The sequence below is a fragment of the Rattus norvegicus genome, chromosome 4, assembly GCF_036323735.1.
Source record: "Rattus norvegicus strain BN/NHsdMcwi chromosome 4, GRCr8, whole genome shotgun sequence".
In the NCBI taxonomy this organism is placed as follows: Eukaryota; Metazoa; Chordata; class Mammalia; order Rodentia; family Muridae; genus Rattus; species Rattus norvegicus.
Genome location: NC_086022.1, coordinates 112532163 through 112558859, shown reverse-complemented (window position 1 = coordinate 112558859; position 26697 = coordinate 112532163). Strand labels below are relative to the sequence as shown.

The following is a 26697-nucleotide window of genomic DNA, read 5'->3' as shown; positions in this document are numbered from 1 at the left end:
TTGTACAGATCTTTTACTTGCTTGGTTAAAGTCACACCGAGGTACTTTATATTATTTGGGTCTATTATGAAGGGTGTCGTTTCCCTAATTTCTTTCTCGGCTTGTTTCTCTTTTGTATAGAGGAAGGCAACTGATTTATTTGAGTTAATTTTATACCCAGCCACTTTGCTGAAGTTGTTTATCAGCTTTAGTAGTTCTCTGGTGGAACTTTTGGGATCACTTAAATATACTATCATGTCATCTGCAAATAGTGATATTTTGACCTCTTCTTTTCCGATCTGTATCCCTTTGATCTCCTTTCGTTGTCTGATTGCTCTGGCTAGAACTTCAAGAACTATATTGAATAAGTAGGGAGAGAGTGGGCAGCCTTGTCTAGTACCTGATTTTAGTGGGATTGCTTCAAGTTTCTCTCCATTTAGTTTAATGTTAGCAACTGGTTTGCTGTATATGGCTTTTACTATGTTTAGGTATGGGCCTTGAATTCCTATTCTTTCCAGGACTTTTATCATGAAGGGGTGTTGAATTTTGTCAAATGCTTTCTCAGCATCTAATGAAATGATCATGTGGTTCTGTTCTTTCAGTTTGTTTATATAATGGATAACGTTGATGGTTTTCCGTATATTAAACCATCCCTGCATGCCTGGGATGAAGCCTACTTGATCATGGTGGATGATTGTTTTGATGTGCTCTTGAATTCGGTTTGCCACAATTTTATTGAGTATTTTTGTGTCGATATTCATAAGGGAAATTGGTCTGAAGTTCTCTTTCTTTGTTGTGTTTTTGTGTGGTTTAGGTATAAGAGTAATTGTGGCTTCGTAGAAGGAATTCGGTAGGGCTCCATCTGTTTCAATTTTGTGGAATAGTTTGGATAATATTGGTATGAGGTCTTCTATGAAGGTTTGATAGAATTCTGCACTAAACCCGTCTGGACCTGGGATCTTTTTGGTTGGGAGACCTTTAATGACTGCTTCTATTTCCTTAGGAGTTATGGGGTTGTTTAACTGGTTTATCTGTTCCTGATTTAACTTCGATACCTGGTATCTGTCTAGGAAATTGTCCATTTCCTGAAGATTTTCAAATTTTGTTGAATATAGGTTTTTATAGTAAGATCTGATGATTTTTTGAATTTCCTCCGAATCTGTAGTTATGTCTCCCTTTTCATTTCTGATTTTGTTAATTTGGACGTACTCTCTGTGTCCTCTCGTTAGTCTGGCTAAGGGTTTATCTATCTTGTTGATTTTCTCAAAGAACCAACTTTTGGTTCTGTTGATTCTTTCTATGGTCCTTTTTGTTTCTACTTGGTTGATTTCAGCTCTGAGTTTGATTATTTCCTGCCTTCTACTCCTCCTGGGTGTATTTGCTTCCTTTTGTTCTAGAGCTTTTAGGTGTGCTGACAAGCTGCTGACATATGCTCTTTCCTGTTTCTTTCTGCAGGCACTCAGCGCTATGAGTTTTCCTCTTAGCACAGCTTTCATTGTGTCCCATAAGTTTGAGTATGTTGTATCTTCATTTTCATTAAATTCTAAAAAGTTTTTAATTTCTTTCTTTATTTCTTCCTTGACTAGGTTATCATTCAGTAGAGCATTGTGATTTCTTAATTGGTTCTACTTCCATTTTTAGATTCTGGTTGGTTTTGTTCAATTCCTTTACTTGTTTGGTTGTGTTTTCCTGTAATTCTTTAAGGGATTTTTTGTGTTTCCTCTTTAAGGGCTTCCACCTGTTTACCTGTGGATTTTGTGTTTTCTTTAAGAGGGTTATTTATGTCCCTGAAGTCCTCATCATCATGAGATCTTATTTTAAATCAGAATCTTGTGTTTCTGGTGCTTTGGGTTATCCACAATTTCCTGATGTGGGAGAACTAGTTTCTGATTATGCCAAGTAGCCTTGCTATGCCTGTTGCTTATGTCTTTTTTTTTTTTTTTTTTTTGAGCTGGGGACCGAACCCAGGGCCTTGCGTTTGCTAGGCAAGCGCTCTACCACTGAGCTAAATCCCCAACCTTGTTGCTTATGTCTTGAGCATGCTCCTTGCCATCTGCTTTTCTCTGGTGTTAGCTGGCCTTGCTGTCTCTGAATGTGGCTTGTCTCTCCTGTAAGCCTTTGTTTAAGTCCTCCTCGGAGACTATCTCACTTCCAGTAGGATTGGGATAAGGAGAGCTGTGGTACAGGGTCTGCTCTAAGCACTGATTAAAAACCAGAAGGATCCTGTCTCAGGTTGCTCCTAGGTTACTGTGTTCTGAGGACTCTGGGCAGGTTTTTCTTGGGCCAGGTATTTGAGCAGAAGTGGTGACCTTTTTTGTGCTCTCAGGTGTATCAGCATTCCTGGGAGACTAGACCTCTCCAGGTGGGATTTGTGTACAGAGTGCTGTAGCACAAAGTCAGCTCCATCCATAGATGGAAACAGGAAGGCTTTCTGTGTCTTCTCAATATATTCTGTTTTTTTTCCTGAGATATTTTGTTTCTGTCAGCGTAAAACAGGGGAGTAGAACTCATTATTTAACAGAGTTTTATTTGAAATAAAAGTTAAGCAGCTTCAGATATTTGTTTCATAACTGATGAGTAGAGTTGATGATTAAATGGCCAAATCAAGAATGACATCACAGTGCTTTTGTACTACAGAGGGATGACTACGGTTTTAGTAGTTTTTCTGTTGGTTTGATAAAACACTATGAGCAAAAGCAGCTTTAGGAAGAAGGGCTTATTTTTTCAACTCATGGCTCACATTTCATCACTGAAGAAAATCAGAGCAAGAACTTGAAGGTAGGAATCGAAGCAAAGACCATGGAGGAACAGTATTTACTGGCCTGCTCCTCGTGGCTTGCTTAATTTGCAATCTTACACAACTTAAGATCATCTGACTAATGTTACCATGCACAATGACCTGGGCCATACCCCATCTGTGGGTCAAAAAAAAAAATCTTGATGGAATTGCCTATAGGCTACCCTTCAAGTGGCCTTTTCTGAACTGAGAGCCCAATTCTCAAATGACTCTATATTGGGTCAAATTGACATAAAACTCACCAGCACAACTGGCATTCAAGCAATCCGAGTTGACTAAGATCAGAGATATGTTAGTGTTTCTTCTGTTTCTATGGTAAAACATCATAGTTAAGGCAGCTAATTAGAAAAAGACTTATTTGGACTCATATCTCCAGAAGAGGAATCCTGAAAGGCAGAATGTACACAGCAGCACAGGCTGGGAAAGGGTGTTAAAAAACATGTCTTCCACAGGCCACACAAAGAGAGCAAACTGGATGTGAGATGAAGCTGTAGACTCTGAAAGGTACTCTCTGAAACACACTTCCGTCAACATGCTTGTAGCACCTCTTCAAAGAGAGCTTTGAACTGGACACTGAGAATTCAAAATACCCGAGTCTGTAAGGAACAGTTCTTATTCAAACCATATCAAGAGTTCAAGAACTAAAGTCAGTAAATCAGAAGTCCATGAGACAGATCGTCTGTGAGTTCTCTCTGTTAACCTTTTTCTGCTAGGGCAGTGGTTCTTAATCTCAATAGCGAGTGAAATGAAATTGGGGTACTTTGATAGTGGAGCTATCAGAAATGTTTGAAGCACTCCTCTTTGCAAAATGGTAAATCCTATTTATTGGCCTCAGGTTCTTTGCCTGTGAAGCGAGGAGGTTAGCTATGGACTCCGAGGTTCAGGGAGATTTGTGGTGCTGAGTTCACACGATGATACGCTGTTGTCTAGGCTGTTCTTATCACCCTTAGAGTACGTTTGAAGGTCTTGCGTTCTGGAGAACACACACTTTACGGGTATAGCTGTGACTCAGCATTTAGAGCAGTGGGCTGTGTCAGAAGTTTGCACACTTGTCCAACAAAACGACAAGGTCACCCAGTTAAGGACAAATGCACAGTCACTCCTAGGAAACAAGGACTCTGAGAAGAGTACTTTACCATCCTTCTACAGCCTTGTGCAGAAAAGAAGCATTTTATGTTGTTTCCAGCCCAGGTAGGGGCTTTTCTCCAAGGGTTCTCCCCTCAAGGGTGAGGATATGCTGCCACCTGCTGGTTCCTTGCTTCTTTACAAGAAATGTTTCCTAAAGTCAAAATAAGTTCAGATACACCAGAGTCTATCAGTAGTTACTAATCTATTAATTTTGTAAGCCTGATAAAATCCTGAGAGTGTTATAGATGTAATAACTATGTTAATTTTTATGTTTATATTTAGAGTCTCACAAAGGAAATGTTAACTAAAAAACAGTAACTGATATTCATAAAAAGTCCTTCAGAAAATTGCAGTAGCTCATTTTTGCATAATAGAAGATTTTAGCTTGCAGTAATCCTGTCAGTCTGCTATCACATGAGGTAATTGAGAGTTCTTTTACATTTAGAGTTGTTATGCATGCCACGTATCGGTAATAAAATGGTATTTTCATTTTAGGCATTTGGTATTGTCAGGAAAAATTCTGATTGTACTTCGTTGATTCAGGCCATTAGGCCCTGTGATTAATTTTCTCCAATTAGAATGGTGCAGAGGCTAAAAGTTAATACAGACACAAACACCAAGAGTTCTATATTTGAAAGGCTTTTGGATCCGGGGTTCAGGAGCAGTGTTTTATTTGAAATTACATTTGTTTTACTCTTTGGTTCTAGAACTCTGGGAATTTCATAGTTGTAGTTTTGTGTGGGCAATGTGCAGGTGTGCATGTTTACACGTGTGCTCATGTATGGGTGCATAGACATTTGTGCATGTGGAAGCCCAAGTCACTCTTGGTAACATTCCACCAGCGCTTTGCACCTTGCTTTTGGGATAAAGTATTGTATTGACCTGAAGCTTAGCAAGTAGATTAGTCCGGGCTGCTATAAGTCCCAGAGATCTGCTCGTATCCTCCACACCATGGCTGGGACTTCAGAAGCATCTCCTGACACCCAGGTTTCCATGGGGATGCTAGAGGTTAACTCACACCTCATGTTTGCAGGAAGCTCTTGACTGCCTGTGCTATCTGTCTACACCCCGATAAGTGTCCTGAGAACTAAATGTTTACAGTCTATGTGATTAGTGGATGTGGAATATTTAATAACTGAGACACCATTTTCTCTTTTCACCTTGAAAAACCACTAGAAACATTTGCATTCTTTTCTATGCAAACCACCCATTCATCACTGTCTTGTATTCTTCCAATCCACAGCTACGTTTGGCTTTGATTTTTGTCTTTGCATAAAGATAGTATCCATTAAAAGGTTATATTGGCCCCTTTCTCCCTTTTAAACATCCCATTCTTTCAGCAACTAGGTGTGGGGGTGGTATTGTCATTTCTAGCCAGCAAGGCTTTTAAAAATATTGATATCCAGCATCAGATCAACTTAATTCATAAACCTAATGGGGTAAGAAAAGAAACTCACCCATCTTCAGCATCCCCTCTCCTTGGTGTTTCCTTTCATTCTGTCCAGGTACCAAACTCTCCCCGAGTTACTAAATAAGTGAAAACCAAATTCACAGATGAAGAGAGAACCTTCCTACCCACAGAAAATACCTAGATATTCCAGAAGAACAGAATCAGAAGGTGGTGATGCACACTGAACCTTTTCTACAGGTTTTAGACTTGTTTTGATAATAAAATTCAAAGACAAACTCATAAATTACAATGGGTTCCCAGACCCTGCAACATTTGCAGCACAACTCCTGTACCTAAGACTCTGGGACAACTGCAGTGGTGGTGTGGGGATAGGAAAGGCTGAAAGAGGCAGATGAGATCACAGCTCCTAGGAATGGCAGGGAAGCTTCACTTGTGATATCTCCATGAAATGGCTGCAGAACAGTGACAATATTTATATCAACACACTAGCATGGAAGGAAGAAATCTCATGGAACCCCACCCTTAGACAAAGAATTAGGAATGCTGAGAGCTGGGAAGAAATAGTATTCTCCATTTTATCAGCCCTGAAATCATAAATCATACGTATACACTATGATGAATACTAGTAACACTAAACCCACAGAGCAAGAGCATGTGTGTGTGTGTGTGTGTGTGTGTGTGTGTGTGTGTGTGTGTGTGTGTATAAAAAATAACAACTAAATAAACAGAGTTCATGATTTAACTTGGGGTGGGTACGTTGGGAGAAGTAAAGGAAAGGTAATAGAAAATGATGCTTTTTGTAATGTGGCAGGAAAAGGAGAAGGCTTTGTGTTACAGCTAGGAAAGTGAGTGCAGAAAGTAGGCAGGCTTTACAGTGAGTCTTCAAGCCACTTCATTGAGTTAGGGTCTTTCTTTCAGGAAATAAATTGACATTTCTTATGAACAAAATATTCCATGCATGTTATTACCATGTCTGCAATTACATTATATTTCTTTTCAGTTTGGGGCTTCAATGAAGCTATTTGAAGAAAGGTTTTTTTATAACTCTTACCTTGGAATTGAAACATTCCCTCAGGAAGAGAGCCCAGAGGCTTGAATGATCCAATAACTAAATGAAAACTGTTTGCCACAGGAAGCTCATGAAAGTTACAAGATCCACAGTATCCCTTTCCAATGTTGCTTAGGCAGAAAAAAAAAAGCTTTTTTTTTTCTTAATGGAGAAATCTACAAACTGGGCAGGAAACTCCACAGTTTAAATATTCATTCTAGGATGGGTTTTTCACCCATGCTGTTGTAAGTAAAACAAATGAATTCATTAATTTATAGAGCTAGACTTGGGTGGGGTTATGTCTAGTCTTTTGATCATACATCCCTAAGGAAAAGTCATCAAACTGGACTACTGCCCATCAGTTATGCTATTAATGTTGAGAGGATGATAACATATTGAGATTCTTCTATCTCCAGGACGATCTTTGATGCTGAAGGCACCCATTGTCTGTGACAGAAAGGATGCTATCAGTCATGCACCATGCCTTATATACCTGAAGCTATCCAAACAGATTACCATATATCCCAACTTGTACCTTGGATACAGCTGGCTGTGGATCAACCTTTACATTCTCTTCTTTTCTGTCTAGCATTCCTGATGAGAACAGCATTTCCAGCTCACATTCAAAACCACTCATGGTATTCCTTTCAATATGCTCCTCCCTTCTTGCATTGATATCCCTAATATGTAGCAACCACTTCTCTGGCAGGTAAGGTGGTATGTTCTAATATAAGAAGCCCTGGAATAGAAGGAGCATAACTCCAACTTTGAATAACTATGTATGAAGTTTGCATGGTCCCTCTAGCACTTACAGCATCTGCATTCCTATGGAAATTCCTCAAACCTTTGAGACTTTGTTTTCCCAAAGGTACCATGGTTGTTCTAGACATAAGGATAAGATCATTCACTTCTCCATGTGCTGAACATTAGCTTCCTGGCTCTCTCCCCAGCTTTCTTACTTTCTAGATAAGTGACAAAGATAAAGGGGAAAGTTACAACATTTGTCCTTAAGCAATAGAGTGTGTTCTGGGCCTCACATCAATAAAGACCTGACACTGGAGATGAAGTTCATTTTGAAACACAGACTCCAAAGTCTAGAGACTGTGCCTGAAAACTAGTTTATAGAAGATCAATCTTATGGATTATGCTAGCCAAGAACACAGAACAAGTTTGTGACTTTACTATCAAAGTATCAGGGTACTTGACATTGTATCCCATACATAAGTGGCTTTGAGGACCAGTTGTTTCTTTTGTTCTGCCATTCCAAAAATATATACATAAGTACATATTTAACTAAAGCTTCTTCTTAAATTGCGATTACATAGCATCATTAACTCAGAAGTTTGAAATATCAACCATGTAGAGTCTTGCTGTTATAGAAAGCTTATAGTTAAAAGGTAAACAGAGCCATGTCCTTTCTAAAGTATTATCATGTTGAGTACTTTGATTTCCTGAAGAATTTCATTGTAACCTTTACATTGATTATAAAATTGTCCTCCTCGATTTTGAAAGAGAGACCTCTGAATAACTGTGCTTCTGCAGGTAGGGTACGTGTTGAGTGGTGAGGGAGAAAAGGTTTCGCTACTTAGCCAAACAAAACAGCTGAATCACACTAGGTGACAGAGCTGACTAACAGATCACCCTCAGACCCCACCTTAGATGCTTTGAAATGAGAGAAGGAAATAAGAGAACAAAAAGTTAGAAAGACTGGGACACGTTTGGGCATATCTTAGGGGAAAGCACTTGAGGGGCTAATCAGCCTTAGCCTTACCTGTTAAATAAGAATATTGATACCTACCCATAGATGACATGCTTTTCAAATAAAATAAATCACAAATGAGAGAGTTCGGCTTGGCCCATAACAATTCTCTAGTCCTACCTGCAGACGTATGCTGTGTCTAGTGTTTCTCCTAGGACGTGCCTGGGCTAAAGAAACGATTATTCTCCAGCAGACGGATGTCCACAACCATCAACAAGGCAATCATGTCTACAGCATTTTCTCTAGCTTTTGCGTGTTCTTTTTTGCGAGACAGCAACCCATACCTGCCTATCCATAACACAGAGTCAGAACAATCGGTTTGATTTAATAGAAGAAGTTTTACTAGTTTGCATTATCCTTGGAGATGGCACGGCCTCCCACACTGTCAAATCTGGGTTCTGTGCACTCCTCTGTGTGACACCAGAATTGGTAGTGGTACAAACACAAAGCTAAATCACTGCAAGGCAATGGGAAGGGAAATTCAGTAAGTTCTGGTTTGTCTCCTGCTGAAGTCAGCCAAGGAAAATTAACCCACCTCTTTAATCACAATTGTGCAGCCCAGAATCTTCAGCTGACAGAAATGATGATCATTTGGTCCATTGATTCTGGGATTAATCACTGGAGTTAATCTTGGCATGTATTGATCCCATTTCTGCTGGCTGTAAGTACAGTGCTCAAATTACTTATTCCAGGTCTGACAGGAATGGGTTCTCAAAACAAAGGGATTCAAAGATGAGCTATTACACCTGACAGTTCTGCACAGCCCCTAGTGACAGCGCTGTCTACCCATCTTTCTACAAGAGGGGCCCCTAATGGGGAAGGATCAACCACCTGTTCTTGCTGTTGTACACTGTTTCCTAAAGTAGATTCATCAGTGTCTGGAGGAATTGGAAAGTAGTTTTATCGCAAAGAATCTGAGCTCAACGTTTGGCTGAAAGGCAAGTGAATTATGTAGGCAGCATAGCAGCACAGGTCCATCTCACAGACTTGGCCTCTATGTCAAAAACATTGGCGTCTGTTACCTTGAAGTTATACTGAGGTGACTGAACAGACCTATCATGAGCCTCAGAAGCTTTATTCTAAAAATACCAGTTTGCTACATAACAACATGTTGGGTCACCCCTTTCCTAACCCAGTCCATGAACTTTTGGCTCTGACTAAAGTGTCAAAATAACTTATTTCAGCTTGGACTGGAAAGATTCACAAAACATAGGGACCCATTCTAGCTTTATATGTAGTGTGATCTGTTATTTATTAGGTACATCTTTGTGGCTTATTCCAAAAAGAACAGAACACACTAAAGCCTGGAAGATACATTGTATTTGTACCATGCGTGGTATTATGAAACGTACCATAAGCTAAAACCCATGGGGTTTGAGGGGAAGCGTCACCTGTGGCAGAGGAGATTTTATAAGGCAGACTGCGTAGCCATGATTTGAGAGAGCTGTAATGTTGTATGTCTGGAACTAAATTATTCGTGGCTGTCATTATTGCCCCCCCCATCATGCGTTAGCTGTTCATTGCCCACTTTTGCATTGGACATAAAAACTTTGTTATTGTCTAATGAAATTCTTTCGGAATGTACTAATAAACTCCTAACCTCTAACAAACCAAAGGTTAACAAAGCTATCAGACAGCATCTGAGATCTAAAGCAGACTTCCCTGCTTTTCTGTAACCTGATCATCCACCAACTATTCAACAAGTGTCTTAATTATTGACATTTTTGTTTTCTTTTTTTTTTTTTTTTTTGGTTCTTTTTTTTTTTTTTCCCGGAGCTGGGGACCGAACCCAGGGCCTTGCGCTTCCTAGGCAAGCGCTCTACCACTGAGCTAAATCCCCAGCCCCGACATTTTTGTTTTCTTAGTTATTATAAAACCTTCAGGAAACTGTTGTCAACTGGAACGGAGGTATTTAGGATACCCATGTTTCCTGGTCTTAGTGATGTATTTAGCTTCAGAACAAACTATATCTTATCAACTTTGAGGTGACAGCTCTACTTGTGCATTGACAGTAGGAAAAGTCTCAAAATGTAGTAACCCTAAGCAAGATCAAGGGAGAAAAATGATGAAATCAATAGATTTAGTAGAAAAGAGAGATCTGAAAGGATGCGCACAAGCAGGTTGTCCACTGATGAGTGCAGTGGCACCTGTATGTGCCCAGAACTCCCACATATGAAATAAATAGATCAATCAATCAATCAATCAATCAATAAACAAACATGCTTTAAAAGGATAAAGAAGCTGGGTGTCATTGGAATATGCAGTTGATATCAGCACTCAGGAGGCAGAAGTAGGCAGATCTCTGTGAGTTCAAGCCAGCCTTGACTATAGAGAGAGTTCCAGGACAGCCAAAGATGCACAGAAACACTATCTTGAAAAAACTAAAATTAAAAAAGCAATTATGTCTATCATAATATAGAGTTTTATGTCTACAAAGTACAATGAAGCGTTGTATGAAATTGAACTCTACCAAATGTATTGTCTTAGAGCAAATCTCTAAAAATTTTCTAAGGAGAAATCACAAATACAAAATTTCAGCTTGGTTTGAATCTATGAAATCCTGGTGAAATTGGTTGCACTGGGACTTAATTGCCCTCTCCTTTGGTACCACTGCAACTCAGTCTAATAGACATGTGGTGAATTGGAGGCCACTCTAATACCTGAAATGTACATTCAGTAGAATCCAACAGAGGCCAGATTTACAGGATAAATGATAAATGGTGTTACTTCTCCAATAAAAAAATGTCAAAAATATCCAGGAAAGTCAAATCTGATTTTCCTTTCTGATCTGTGTTGGTGCAAGGTGTGAAATATAGCTTCTTCTTCCGGGCTTAACAGGACCTACCATCAAGGACAAAGGCTGCACTGCCAACCTACATTAACCTTGGCTGTGTAATCACAGAAATAAAACAAGAAGATCAATACTGTGATAACTAGGTCTGTGCTGATGACAATAGACTGGTGACGCTTCCTCTGCAAATGAGAGAGGAGAAAGTTATGGAACACTTATTGCAATTCCAGTTACTGCTTCTTTCTGAGCCCCAGTTGAAGCTGCGAAATTGCATAGGAGGAGAAAAGCTAGCTGAAAGTCAAACATCATTGTTGAAAGCTTTTTCTTCTGATGGTGTCTATGTTGGGGCTTGACAGTTTTATAGCTATCTTGGGGTCATTTCTGCTGTGGTGAGTAGCAGCACTCCAGTCATGATCCTGCAAAATAAGAACAGTGGATTCTGTTGCAAAACATTTCATTCTATTCTCTATGCCACTAGCTTCTTCCTTAGATTCCTTGTGTCAATTATGGTTTAACAGTTTGCTGCTGTCCAAGCTAGTACACACACACACACACACACACACACACACACACACTAGCATTATCAGATGGAAGTGGGTGAAAAAATATCTTGGTCTGTCATTGGTGCAGTATTTGAAATGGAGAAGAATTTGTTTACATATTCATAGGAATAGGAATACCACACTAAAATTCCTTTCCCAACATCCAGAGCACATTCATCAACTTTAAGCCTGTGTACCCAGTTCTTTGCTAATGACTGACTCAGAGATGACCATACGACCCAATGTCTCAGAAATACAAGTTGGTAGGTATGTGTCGGCAAACATGAATCAATGGTACAGGCTGCTCAACTAGACATGTTAATGTGTGTGTGTGTGTGTGTGTGTGTGTGTGTGTGTGTTTGTGCGTTTACTAGCCATGACAGCAACAAAATGTAAAACCATAATGGACTCAAGGAATCTAAGGAATACACTACCAACATAGAGAACAGAATGAACTGTGTCACATCTGAAAAGAAATAGGCTCTTGAGTCCCTGAGCACCAAAACATAACTCTTTTTCAGTTCGCTAAGACAACCCCTTTATTTCACAAGCCAGGTAAAAAGAACTTGTAACTTAAAGAAATACTTCTGAAACCTTCCCAGGTAGGTAGCTACTGAAAGGAGACACTGTTCTTAAAGGTTAGATAATGGCCATATCACCAAGGAGCTGATCAGGAATAAAAATATCAATGTGCATCTGGCAGACACCAGTTTTTCTAATTAATGAAGTCTTCCATACATTTTAGGTTGTAATAGGTATTCAGCTTGAGAAATATAGCTAAGTGGTCAGATATTGGGTAAGTCTTACTTGTTCTTATTGATAGATGTATTGATAATTTTTCATTGAACCTAGTAGTAAGATTAGTGCTAATAAATCCAGTGTAGTGATGATTTCTAAAACAGAAGAAGTCAATTTGGACATTACCCCCAACCTTCTATCCTCATGGAACTTCTCAAATGTCACTTAATTTTCTGCTTTACAGAGACTGAGTAATGAATGTGGTAGGAGGTTTTTTCTCATAGCTTTCTCTTGTGGTTACTTATGATTTTCTATTCTTGTCCAAATATAGTTTTATATTGCTCCTTCAAACTTTTGAAAACTACAAGAAGGCATTCATTTGATGTCATAACCCTTCATGAACATACATAATTGAAAATTCTATTTTTATTTATTTACTTATATATTTATTTTTGTGTATGTGTGTGTTTGAGTGCATGTATGTTCACTATATGTATACCGGAGCCCATAAATGCCAAAAAATGATGTTGGGTTTTCCAAAACTAGTCACTTTAGCATTGGTTTTTTTTTTCTGGTTTGCCCCCCAAAAAGTAACCTCATGCAGATCATTAATGATATGTATATGGAATCCACTGGGTGACTTTCATTTCCATAATCATCCCCTACAGCTCTATGTTGGCGGTTGTTCTTATGTTCCATGTATTAAGATGTTAAATTCTGTGCCCCAAGATCTAAGTACATGACATATCCATGAGCATTGTCATAAATACTGAAGAGTCACTTGTATCAATGTGGTGTGAAAAGTGTTCCCCAATTATCGCTGATTAGTTAATAAAAGATTGAATAGCCAGTGACTAGGCAGAGGACATAGAAAGACTAAACTTTCAATCCCAGCCATGGGTCCTGGGGAAAAGGATGAGATAGAAGGGTTCACCATGAGGTAGGTGAGGGTCCAGAAGAAGAAGAGGCATAAAGCAGGTAAGCAAGAAGGTCACCATGAGATCAGACATGAGAACAAGTTGCCAAGTTCTCCATTAGGACAGACAGCTACATTAAAGTGAGCCAAGGAGAGACTAAATGCAAGTAACATAGGGCATGGAGCTGTGAAATGTCTAAATAGCACAGAGGGTTAGAAATATCTATTCAATTGTTGTGCTTAAAGCTTATTGAATAAATCTATAAGCCTCTGTTTCAATTATTCGGAAGCTACTGTGTTAGAAAAAACTGACACCTATAAATTCATCCTATGGCTGTAGAATATTAAAGTCATGCATGTACCACACAAATTTGTTAGAAATTCCTCACTGGATGTAAACCCTCTACAATTCTGATAAAATACACAAAATGAAATATATATTAATAATCCCAATCACGTGCCAACTCGTGTGTTCAGCCATTTACTCCAAGATCTCTAACTTCTTCAGCATTCTAGCACTCACACAATTCCTAGTTTTCTATATGAAAATCTTTAACAATTTATTTCTATATTACATTATTTTAGTGAATCAAAAAATATCAACCTGACATCTAATTACTAAGTCATTAGAGCAAGCAGAAGGCAGTCTTATTTTTCACGAATTGGCCAATCGCAGCCCCAGATTGTGGGTTCCTATAGTCACCTGGAGTCTAACAATTTCTATGACTCTCTGTACCTTTGAGAAGAATATGAATCATGTAGCCTTTTGTAGTAGTTTCCACCGGCTGTACCATTAGCCTGCAGCACTATCTGCCAAGCATTTGGGTGTCCTTGAAGAACTTGCTTTCCAATCCTTAGTAGTATCTTCCAGAAGCGCCAGCTGCCTTCTTTCAACCATTCTCCGTCAATGATCTCATCTTAGGCTTAAACATTCTTTTGCTAATGGCACTTACCATGGGCTGGGGATGTGTTATGATATGGCATGTTATTTTTGCTCCTAATTCTCTGCCCTTATATGTTGACATCCTAATTCTGGTAATTGAAGAAAAGGACTTTGGATCATTGTTAGGTAACAAGGAAAAGCCTCACAATGAGTCTAACTCTCTTAATAAAGGAACTGGGCACCTTGTGTTTTCTCATAAAAAATGACACCTAACTATGAACTGGGAAGAAGGCTTTCACCAGCATCAGACCTTCTGGTACCTTCATCATCAACTTCTCAGCCTTTAGATCTATGTGAATTTTTTTAAAGATAGCAATCATCTATTACACAGTTGTAACAGTCAGAGATGACAGAACTATGATGATTTTCAATTTTTCTTTAAATTTTATTTTTAGTTTATGGTATAAGTATTTGCTTGCATGCATGTATGTGCAATGCCTGGGGTGCCTGGTGCCTTCAGAGGTCAGAAGATGGTGCTAGATCCCCTGGGGTGGAAATAAGAATGGTTGTAAACCTGCAGTCATGTGGATGATAGAAACCTGGATCTTTCACAAAGACAACAAACTATTTTAAGTACTGGGCCATTTCTCCAGCCGTAGGCTCTGTTTTAATTAACATGTGCAGGTGTGCATGTGCGCGTGTGCGTGTGTGTGGGGGGTGTGTGTGTGTGTGTGCGTGTGTGCGCGCACGCGCGCGCATGCGTGCGGGCGCACGCGCATCTGTTCATTCATTAGCTAGGAAGCATTGAAATATAAACAATTGAGTCTCTTTAAAGGTTTTCTTTACTATTTAAGGTCACACAGACATTATGCATAACAATAGCAAATATTAATAGAAAAGGTGGTTTCAAAAATGGGCTCTAAAGACCTGTTTTAAAATAATGGGTCTTGACATAATTTTACTCACCTGTTCCTTTATCTATCATACACATGTTTAAATGGTATCAAACATCACACCCCATCTCTGGCTACCAAATGTTACCATTCACATTGTTTTAGAATTAATTATTTCTATTGTATTATTTGTCTAACCCTTTCCAACTGACTATTCTTTTAAAATAAATGCCAAAATACAGTGAGTAAAATCTATATCTTATATTTCTGAATCCTATGTTTAGAGATGTAGCATGTATTTTGTTACATGTGAACCTCTGGAAGAGATGATCTACTAATCCATTCTATAGTCTTCAATGATGACATATATTTCCATCAAACTCGTTTCTAAACATTTGCTAAAAATGAATCTCTCAAAACCCTAAAGGGCCTTTCTATTCATTCATCTTTTTTTATTTCTCAATATGGCCATCACAACATGCCAGAGTTGAATGTTGCTTTCAGGCAGTGGTCACCTTCCTCTTAATTTCTGTCATCCTGTCCAGTTACTCCCTTCCATGTCACGAGGAGCCACTTGCCCATTTTAATTCTCTTCTTCCATTAACTACAGGTCTTCTATGCTCTGCCTATAAGCTCCACCTCCTTGACTTGTAAACTGATCCCTAGTCTCCATTAGAGCACACCATGGTCTGAGCTTCAGTTTCTACTTCCAAGTTTCTATCTTCATACCTTGGCTTCCCTCAGTGATAGACTATGACAGAGGCATGTACACCAAATAAATTAAACCTTCCCTCCTCAAGTTATGTTTGGTCATGGTGTTATATCTAAGCAATAGAAACCTTGGGCAATTAATATCCCCTAATGTTATTGGTGCCCCACCATGTCCAGAGTAATATCTAATCTCTGTCCTGTCATAAAAGCAGACAAGCTTTTTTCCAAAACATTATCCTTGCATTTGCCCCAACCCCTGCAATTTAGCCCTAATGAAGTGTCTTTTGCCATCTGTGTTTGCGGCAGTTCTGTGTTTTTCATATTTTGTGTGATTTCTTTCCTGCTCAGTACCTGCTGAATACCTTTGCCCCCCACTCTCATTCTCTCCATCATTCAAAGTCAATTAAATATGTTATTGCATTTGCAGGCTTAATTCAGACCTCCAAGTCAGATTAAATCGTCTTCCCAGTTTTCCAACGACACTTGACACATCCTCAAATTAATATATGGGCTACAAATTACTGAAAACAGTTTATATATTTGTCTTCATCTTTTGCTTTGTTCATTTTCTGATTTCAGGATTTATGAAGAACATTGTCATTTTTTAATTTTTTTTTACACTCCAGATTTTACTCCCCTCCCGGTCCATGCTCCAACTGCTCCACATCCCATACCTATTCCATGCCTGCCCCAGTCTCCATGAGGATGCCCCTCCAGCTCACTCCACCCCCACCCCTTTGGACCTCTAAATTCCCCGGGACCTCCAGAAACTTGTGAATTAGGTTCATGTTCTCTGACTTAACCCAGACACACAGTCCTCTGTTTTATATGTTGCGGGGGCCTCATATCAGCTGGTGTATGCTGTCAGGCTGGTGATCCAGTGTCTGAGAGATCTTGGAGATCCAGGTTAAATTGAGATGCTGGTCCTCCTCCACAGCTTGTTCCAGCTTTTCCATCATGTTTTAAAAGATAAAGAATAAATAAATAAATGACTCTAGTGGAAAGATTTAAACTGGCAAAGACTAAGTTTTAAACTGACATTAAAAGCATTGATGAGATATTGTCAGTTATCTAAATTGGAGTGAAGCAAAGAAGGGAAAGGTAAAGTAAAATGATGAGGAAGGGAAAAAGAGAGGGGAGACATAAAGATAGAAGGAAGGAGATGAGGGAAGGAAAATGAGTAGACAGGAAGGAATAGGATGGGAAAGGTGAGGAGAGCTTGAGAAAGGAGAGAAAAATGGGGGAGAGGAGAGGAGGAGGCAAGCCCAAAAGCACAGTATGTATTCCCACTATGTGGTTTTGTCCTTCATAGAAGGAAGTAGAAACAGCCCTGAGAAGAAATGCAGAATAGTTAGGGGTAGATTACATAGTACCATAGGTCTGTTTACATGTTTTCTTATTAATGGCATACATGAATGCATGCATGCTTGTGTGCGTGCATGTGTGTGTGTGTTGTTGTTGTTGTTGTTGTTGTTGTTATTGTTGTTGTTGTTGTGCACATGCATGCCAGGATGTACATGCGTATTTTAGAGGACAACTTGCAGCAGCCTGTGTTCTCTTCTATTATATGGATTTAGGAAATCAAACTCAGGCCACCAGGCTTGCAGGGCAAATGCGTTTACTTGGTGAGTCAACTTGCCTGCCTTCACAGGTAAATTTTTACCCAAAAAAAGTCTTAAGGAAGCTCCAATGGGCTTAAAAAAGAGCTGTAGGGGTGCTAAAGATTCTAGGAGGCCAAATGAATAAATGTGGTATTCGTGTAGATGTAAAGTGTTGCAGACAAATCCCCTTAAGGTGTTCTTGGACATTTTCAGGATGTTCATTGCTTTCCCTTATGTCTGACCTAAGACTCCATGTCTAGCTAATTGTTTAAGGTATACTCCTAGAGAACCACTGACTTCCACTATTTCAAAGCTGTTGATGTCATTGCCATCTCAAAGGTACATCACAGTTTACCCTCTTTGAAATAACCCCTCTTCCTGTGGTCTTCACATATTACTAAGTACATTGCTTTAGGATTATTTTGTTGTTGTGTTTTTTGTTCTGTAGCTAAGGAAATCTCATCTAACCACGTCTTCAGTAGGACATGTTACCTGAGAAAACCTAAATCTGTGTTCCACTACCATGGTCACGAATACTTGTCTCTAAACTCAAGTTTCTGTTGATCTTTTCAAGGCCAGAGCTGTGCTTGCTTACGAAAAGTTAATCAGCCACACTATCACTTACTTTCATAATGCCAAGTTTTGGAACAAATCAATACTGTGCTCCCTAAAGTCATAGGGAATAGTGGGAAGGCAGTAAATGATCCTGTGGTGTTATATTACTATAGTAAGGGAGTCCGGAGGTCCTCTTCACTGAAGCATGAAGCTTACAGAACAGCAGCTGTTGTCATATGTAGGTCTGTGACTCTGATGTCCTCCCTGTATCGCAAAGGCCTCATAGCTAAAATAGGTCTTCTTTTGGGGGTGGAGAACATTACATGACCTGCTGTGGATCTAAATCCTTTGTCCAGTGGTTTTTATTTGTAAATGATGATACAGAGAGAAGCTACATTTTCAGGGTTGTTGAAAGGGAGTATGCCCTGGACAGAGATATCATTCCTGTATGGTGTGGTATTTGGCCAGACTTAATATGAATGGCCGATAACTGGATAATACCAAGCATTAGCTAAAACTGAAAATAAAAAAAGAAAGTAGGAAAGGAAAAAAAGAAAAGAAGCAAGAAGAAAAGAAAAACAGCATTTTACCCAAGTCTCCCCTCTCCTTTCACATACTGGGACTCTGTTGGTCATAGAGATCAAAGGTTCCAGTATTTTGTTCTGAGTTTTTAGCTAGCTTCTGTACACTTAGCTATGTTTCAGAGTAAATATGTTTACTTTTGCTTGACTTTCTTGAATTTCTTGCTCATTATTTTAGCCAACATGTTCTGTTATAGTGCATATCTGTGCAGGGGGAGGGGGAGGGAGCTGCAGCATGTTCCTGCAATGTCTGGGGTAGAGGGCCTGGGATGGATTCTCAGGCTCAACCCCTTCTCTGTGCACAGATGGTTGGCCTTGAACACTAGTAGTCCCTGGATCTTGCTTTTATAAGTGTCTTACTGATAGTTATTCCCCAACTTATTCTCCCTACTCTCTGATTCTTCCACCCTGTGCATTCTCTTATTTTCTCTATATCATCTTAACAAATGTTCTTGCATTTTAGCTACAAAGTTGAAATTACTTGAGTTTCTCTCAATAGCCACCAGAGGGGGCACCAAATTACTAAGATTCATTGAGGCTTGGAGGACAATACTATATTTCGAATTTTTTTTTCTTTTTAATTTCTCAAATGTTCATCTCTGCCTTTCATAAGTGCCTAAGTACCATTTCTCTGTGCAGGGCTCCACAAACTTTTCCCAGCCCTATAAAATGTCTTAGATGCTAACCTCTGCAGGTTCTAAGCTACTTTCTCTGCTTTCCAGCAGAGAATCTTAGCATTGAGATTTCCTTCCAAATATTCTTCGTTGTTGCTGCATCATGGCCAGATTCCATATCTTGTCCCTTGACCATATGGATACCTGTCCTTGGCAATATGGGATTTCACCTCTCATTACTTGGTACTAAATTTCAACGCCAGCAGATGTCACTGCAGGCACCCAGGATGCCACCTTACAGAGGCCATGTACTTGCCTTCTAGTCTCACTCTGAAAGATCCTACCCTGTATATTCTAGGTTAACCTTGAGAATTTACCCTATCATCTTCAGATGACGCAGAGATCTCCAGATGGTTTTAGACCCACCCAGGAAATCACTAGTTCTGAACCTAAAATTTCCAGATACAGTAGGAGGGACTACAAGGGCAGGCTTCTGTAACATCCATGGGTCTTCACATAATGTGCACTTTCTTGCCCTCCAAGGATCAGAGAAGATCTGGATCCAGATGTAAGACAGGTAGTTATTCCATTTTCAAGCTCTCCCAACTGTTCTGGCTTTTTCCCATGTGGGATGGCTTTGCTTTAAAGGCTTTCAAACAGTCAGAAACCTGGCGGCTGGAGTTGATATGAACATGGAAGGATGCTACTTACTAGCTTTCCCCTCGTGGCTTGTCGATCTTGCTTTCTGATAAAACCCAGGACTACTAGCCCAGGAGTGTCACCACCCACAATGGGCTGGAGCCTTCCCCATCAAACAGTAATTAAAACAATGCCTTATAAACCTACCTACAACCCAATCTTTTGGAGGCATATTCTTGATTAAGGTTTCCTCCTTGTAGATGACTAGTTTGATTCAAGTTGACATAAAACTATGCAGCCTAAGGTCTGTGTAGCCAGTGATATTATTTTTCATTTTTTAAATATAAGGTTGCTTTGGTGGCACACATCTGTAATCCCAGCACTGGTGAAGCAAAGGCAACATCAACTGAAATACACAGCACCATGACTTAAAGAAAGATAGAGGTTAAGTAGGTAGGTAGGTAGGTAGACAGACAGACAGACGGACAGACAGATGATAGAAAAGACTGTTGTTGAATCTGAGAATTAAAGAGGAAGACTTACTTGGCTACCTTTAAAGAGCACCTTGTATGTTAACTTTCCAGCCCAAGTCTTCCCTTAACACACATACCTCTAAGTCAAAGGCTCTCAACCTCCCTAATGATCCAAGCCTTTAGAACAGTAGTACCTCAAGTTGTAGTGACTCTCAACCTTAAAGTTATTTTTATTGCTACCTCATAACTGTAATTGTGCTATAGTAGTGAATTATAATGTAAATATCTGGTTTTGCTTGTTTATTTGTTTGTTTTTCCAGGGTCTTAAGCAACCCCTGTGGAAAGATTCATTAATCCCCAAAGTGTTCAAACCCGCAGGTTGAGAATGACTTCTCTAAATGATACCCCATAATACCCTACAGGGCTGAAAGAAAGAGGAAGAGAAAACAGATTCCATTCCCTGAATCCAATTTAGCCTCCACACAGCTCACCCTGTGCCCTGCAGGTAATCTTGCATTCTTTCTAGGAACTTCAAACTCCCCACCTCCAGCCTTCAAAGAATAATGGATCTTCACTTCCAGCAGAGGGCGCCTAGTCCCTGCTCTGAGCCGCAGAACTTCTTGAACTCTGTCTTGTACAACAGCCTCTGCAAGTACGTTCCAGCTGCTTTGCTAACCACCCTCTCAGTGTCCTCTCAGTTGAAGAGCAGTGTATCTACAACATCAAATCATCTGCTTTTTGTTAAGCTCCGTTGTCAAATTCTCCTTAGTTTTATTTTTTCTTTCAATTGCAACTAAGGATCTTTTTGCTTTCTGATCCTGCCTGCTTTTCTATGAGAAATCTAAACACCAGGGAGAAATGGATTTGATTAGGAAGCCTCTAAGAGGGTAAAGGACATCACTGGAAAAAAGCACAAGCAAACTCAGATCTTCTGAAAGCAGCGGGAGGTATTCACTGCTTTGGCCTCTGTTCAACCCTTTAAAACATTTCTCCCAAGAGTTATTAATATTTGAAAATGTTATTTTCTTTTTCATGCTTGCTTTTGTTTTACTTGTTTTGAGGTGGGATCACACTGTTCACCAGTTCAGACTGGTCTTGACTTTAAAATTCTTCCTCCCTCCACCTCTGAGTGCTGGATTCCAAACATAAGGCATGTGTTAAAAATGACCAGTTAGCAAATTATTTCCTCTTCTTCTTCTTCTTCCTCTTCTTCCTCTTCCTCTTCTTCTTCTTCTTCTTCTTCTTCTTCTTCTTCTTCTTCTTCTTCTTCTTCTTCTTCTTCTTCTTCTTCTTCTTCTTCTTCTCCTTCTCCTTCTCCTTCTCCTTCTCCTTCTTCTCCTCCTCCTCACCTTCTTCTTCTTCCTCCTCCTCCTCCCCCTCCCTCCTCCTCCTCCTCTTCCTTCTCCTTCTTTTTCTGCTCCTGCTCTCTCTTCTCCTGCTCCTGCTTCTCCTTTTCCTTCTCCTTCTCCCCTTCCCCTCTTTCTCCTTCTTCTCCTCCTTCTTTTTTATATTTGTTTTGTATATGTGTGTGGTTTATGTGTATGTGAGTCATGTGCACATGTCTCGTGTTGCATGGAGGAAGGTCAGAGAATGGCTAGAGGGAATCAGCTCCCTCATTCCCACCATGTGGGTTATGGGGAATGAACTCAGGTCATCAACCTTGATGATAACTACATTTATCCACTGAGCCATCTCATAGACCCAGAATTACATTTGTATAAACTGATTTTCATTTTCTGGTCACTCCACCCATTGGTCTCTAACAAGAAATCACAGAAATCACAGGGAGACAGAACCAAATAAAACCACCCATCTTTTACTTTCAGAAAGAGAAGACCAACAAACAAGCAAACAACAAAACAACAAAGCAAATAACAATCAAGATCTTTGAAGTAAATATTACTTATACAAGTGCATTTGATGTCTTTGATTTCAGTCAACAGATTAAGAGAGCTGACTTTTCCTGCATCAGGAAGGCACTTCATGAGCTACTCAAAGGAAGTGTTGCACGTTTGTATTTGCAGTGTTGCTGAAACTTTCACCTTAGTAACTGCCTCATTTTTGTCATTCCATCTACAGGAGACATTGATTTTCAAGCATAAGAGAAGTTTGGATTACCTTGCTGTGAAACACAAAGGAGTGACAGTATTCAATTTGGGTTGAGGCAGTCTTTAACAGTGAACCCATTGCATGCCTTTACAAAAATCCCACCTCAGAATGTTCTTTAGTGGTTCTCATATATGGAGAAAGATGGGACTGGAGAGACAGTTCACATACCTGTTTTACCCACAGAGATGAACCATTTCCAAGAAGTAGGAAGGTCCAAGTTCAGTGAGAGAACACATCTCAAAAAATAACATGGAGTGTACTAAAAGATACTTGCTGTCAATCTATGGCCTCTACATGTACATACATGTACACTTCCACACACATGTGCACAGACTCATACTCACACACAACACAGGCAAACACAAAGATAAAACTTAAAGAATTCATTTTGAGTACCCAGTCTGATGCTCGTGTGACCATCTCTACTTCACCTCTAGTCAAGCATGAACTATAATTCTTACAAATTGTCTCCAATAATCAATAACACCACTAGTAAAACAAAGATTTATTATTGCGGTTTTAAAAAAATTTATAAGTGTGAGAGGAAATTAAGGGCTCAAGGAGACAAGTCAATAAAAGTACTTCTTTTATCCCTGGCCAAGTGCTTCCCTTGGATAACTATGATGCCATATCTATCTGCAATGTGTCCCAGGTGTGGCAGGCAGGAACATTGTACCCTGTGTTTATAATGCACACTGTGTTTACATTGCAATGACAAATGTTCTGCAACCTTTGTAAATTGTGAACCTTGACTAGTGACTCCTTTCTATAATAACAGCAGGAACCAGATAAGGAGCTTACACATAGCCTGGTTTGTGATAAACCCAGGTTAGGGGCATCCCTGGGACCACCACACAATTTTCCTTTTCTCTTCATTTCGACTTCCATTCCACTCATGAAAATTAATCTTTATTGGCAAATAGGCTGGATTTAGAATTGCCTCAGAAGCATGTCTCTGGGCATACCTGTCTGGACATTCCCAGAAAGGTATAGCTAAGGAAGGAAGACTCACCTATGGGCTATAGAGAGGAATTGAAAAAAAAGGGGGGGACTTAGAAAGCACAAGGAGCATCAGCAACCATTTGTCTCTGTTTCCTGGTCCAACAGAATGTGAGGAGCCCCAGCCACATGATAATACCAGGAACACATCCCTACCATGATGGAGTATGAGCCCAGATAAATTGATGCAGCTCAGGCCTGCCTGCTTCATAAAGGTTGTACTGCTCCCATTAGGCTGGCCCTCTTACATCAATTATAAATCAATAAAATGCCCATCTGCATACCCACAGCCAATATAATGAAAGAAGTCCTTCAGTTGAGGCTTTCTCTTCATATTGTGTCTAGTTCGTGTCGTTAACAATAAAAAGCAAGTAACTTGAGTTCAGTTCCCAGTAGCCACTTTGGACAGCTCATGACAGACTGCAACTCCATCATTCTCCTCTGTTCTCCAAAAGGACACATGTCACTATTTTATATAATAAGCTTGAACATGTATGGGTTTTCGTATCTTCAGGTGTCCAATTCCTGGGGATATCTAGGGATAGCCTACAACCTCAGGCCTGACTACCCTCCAACCACACCACACCTGTAGTTCTCACATCTAAAACTTTCACTAGTCCCCACTACAGGGCTTGGCTCTAGATTCTGAATGATTTAAATCCCTCTGACCAGGGTAAGTCACTAAACTTTGAACAGTAATATCTTCCAGATATTAGTTATTGTATGGACAGATTAACCATATAAGTTACAAGACAGATCTCAATTTCAGAACTAAGAAAAAGATCTTCAGAGTGCAGAAAAACCCACACTCCGGAGGTGCACACTCAGAAAGGCAGCTGGCGCACTCTCCTCTCTTGTCAAGCCCTACTTGGAGATCATTAGATCAGGTGGGCACAGAAACCTGAGTCAGCATTGAAAACAGAAAGGCATGCTATAGAATTTCAGGTTTTTAGCATGGGATGATGGTGCCCTCTTGTGATAATTTCTAAGACAAGCTGGTTTTCATCTGAGATGTGATGCTCTTATTGTCAAAGTATTTTTTAATCTTCTAGACAATCAAATATTTTATGTGAAATTTCAATATATGTATCTGACATTATGTAGAATATCTTTAGAACATTTTAATAAAATTAGTTCATTGAAAGTTTCATACATGTATATATTTTGAAAGATTTATTATTATTATTATTAATTATTATTATTGGTGTATGTTATTGCAGCATTATTTCAGTGCCTATGGAATCCAGAAGTTGGCAACAGATCTTCTTGGATGAGGTGAGCTTACATGTAGCTGTGAGACACCCCACTTAGGTGTTAGTAATTCAGGTCCTCTAGAAGGGCAGTAAATAAGCCATTTCTTCATCACTTTAACACTTGCATATTGAAAAAAGTCTAATAATTCAATATCCACACAAAGTGTGAAGAAAGAAACCATTGCAATAGATAGTTAAGGGTTTATCAGTGACAGGGGGTGTTGGAAGTCTGGAGCAGGAGGATTAAAGAGAGAAGTGAAGGGAAGAGTGCTGTAGGGATAGACTGTCAAAAGGGACAGCTAAAATTAAGGGCCATTTGACCAGTAGTATGAAAACCTATTACAGTGGAAGCTTCCTAAATATAAACACATATGACAGAGATCTAAAAAATCAGCAAATACTGGGGGATAAGAAGCCACAATTGTAGACATCTTGTCATCAAATAAAGTAGTACTGGGAATGTGTTATACCTAACTGAGATTTGGGCCAAATGAGTCCAATGGGAATCTACAAACAACCTAAGCTTTAGCCAAGACTCTAAGTTACTCTCCAAAAATGGACATTAAGTTCCTCCTTTTGGAAACGATGCCTACACAACTCATTGAAATGGAAAAGTTGAGTTGGTGCCAACATAAAGCCTTCACTCCAACATTCTAGTGTCTTTAGTACAGGAAGATATTCTACAGGTTACCAAAAGAGAAACAAAAATCAACGCAGCTTTGACACAGTGAAAACACTGCTATCCACTGAAAACAGGGAGAATCATGAAGCCTGCAAGACTGCTTGACACAGTTCCAGAGAAGTTGATCTGTGTGCTTCAATTGCTGTCCTTCTACCTGTAAATTTTGGGTTTTTGGTCTTTGCATGTTGCATTCTTTTTCTTAATTGGATATTTTATTTATTTACATGTCAAATGCCATGCCCTTTCCAAGTTTCCCCTCTGCAAACCCCCTATCCCATCCCCACCCCCCTGCTTCTATGAGGGTGCTCTCCGACTCACTCCCACTTTGCAGCCCTGGCATTCTTCCACACTGGGGCATTGAGCCTTTACAGGACTAAGGGCTTCTTCCCCAGTGGATGAGGCCATCCTCTGCTACAGATGCAGCGGAAACCAAGCAAACCCCCTCTGCTCCTTCACTCCTTTCCCTATCTCCTCCAATGAGGTCTCTGTGCTCAGCCCAATGGTTGGCTGCCCCACCTGTATCTATATCTGTATCTGTCAGACTCTGTCAGAGCCTCTCAGAAGACATCTATATGGGGCTCTTGTCAGCAAGCACTTTTTGTCATCTGCAATAATGTCTGGGTTTGGTGTCTGTATATGGGATGGATCCCCAGATGGGGGAGTCTCTGGACTTCCTTCAGTCTCTGTTACACACTTTAGACAGGAGCAATCCTGGGTTTTGTAGGTGAATGGGTGCCCTCTTCCTCCTTCTGGGGGCCTTGCCTATCCTCTGAATATGGTCTTACAGGTTCTTACTCCCCTAAGTTAGGAATTTCAGTCTTAGGCACTTTCTTCTTTACAATTCATTTTATGGCTTTTCCTGAGAAAACAATGTCTGAATTTTTTAGTAAAATCCTAAAATGAACTCCATCTCACTATTTGGACATTTTCCTCATGCCCTGGAGATCATAAGCACATAGATAATCACATAGCTAGTTGAATCCAGGAATCTTCTTGGGGTATCTGCCCCTGAGAAAACTCAAATTGTATAATTGGTGCAGGATAAATAGAGACAATTGACAAACTCTGACTGGCCAGGAAAATGGGTACAGATTCAGGGTCTCTTTTTGTCATAAGCTTAAAGCTCCCTGAAAAGGTAGTTTAATGATGGAGGGGGCGATCATATAGCATATACCCTTGGAGGAATAGAGCTCAGTAAATAAGGCAGATTGACTAAAATAAACTTTTCCTATTTCATACTTCATAGCACAAATGGGGTACCATATAGTTACCCATAGTCAAAATTTCTGACTCAGAATTGTTCCTGTTTAAAAGAACGAAAGAGACAGAAACAGAGAAGATACTGAGGGAAAGGTGGTCCAATGACCAGCCCAACTTGGGATCCATCTCATGAGAAGGCACCACAGACTGACACTATTACTGATGCTATAATATACTTATGGACAGGAGATGAACATGGCTGTCCTCTTAGAAGCCCAACAAGTAGCTGACTGAGACAGATGCAGATACTTATACTCAACTATTGGCCTGAAGTCAGGGACTCCTATGGTAGAATTAGGGGGCGAATGGAAGAAGCTGAAGTGGACGGTGACTTC

At 39.8% G+C, this 26697-nt stretch overlaps 1 long non-coding RNA gene across 1 annotated transcript in view; it reads right to left on the bottom strand.

Annotated features, from left to right (window-relative positions):
• Positions 1–16114: 16114 nt before the first annotated feature.
• Positions 16115–26697, bottom strand: part of LOC102556035 (uncharacterized) — a 68727-nt gene continuing 58144 nt past the window's right edge. The window contains exon 3 of the long non-coding RNA XR_005503651.2: positions 16115–16543. This is a non-coding gene — a long non-coding RNA (uncharacterized LOC102556035). The remainder of the gene's footprint in view (positions 16544–26697) is intronic.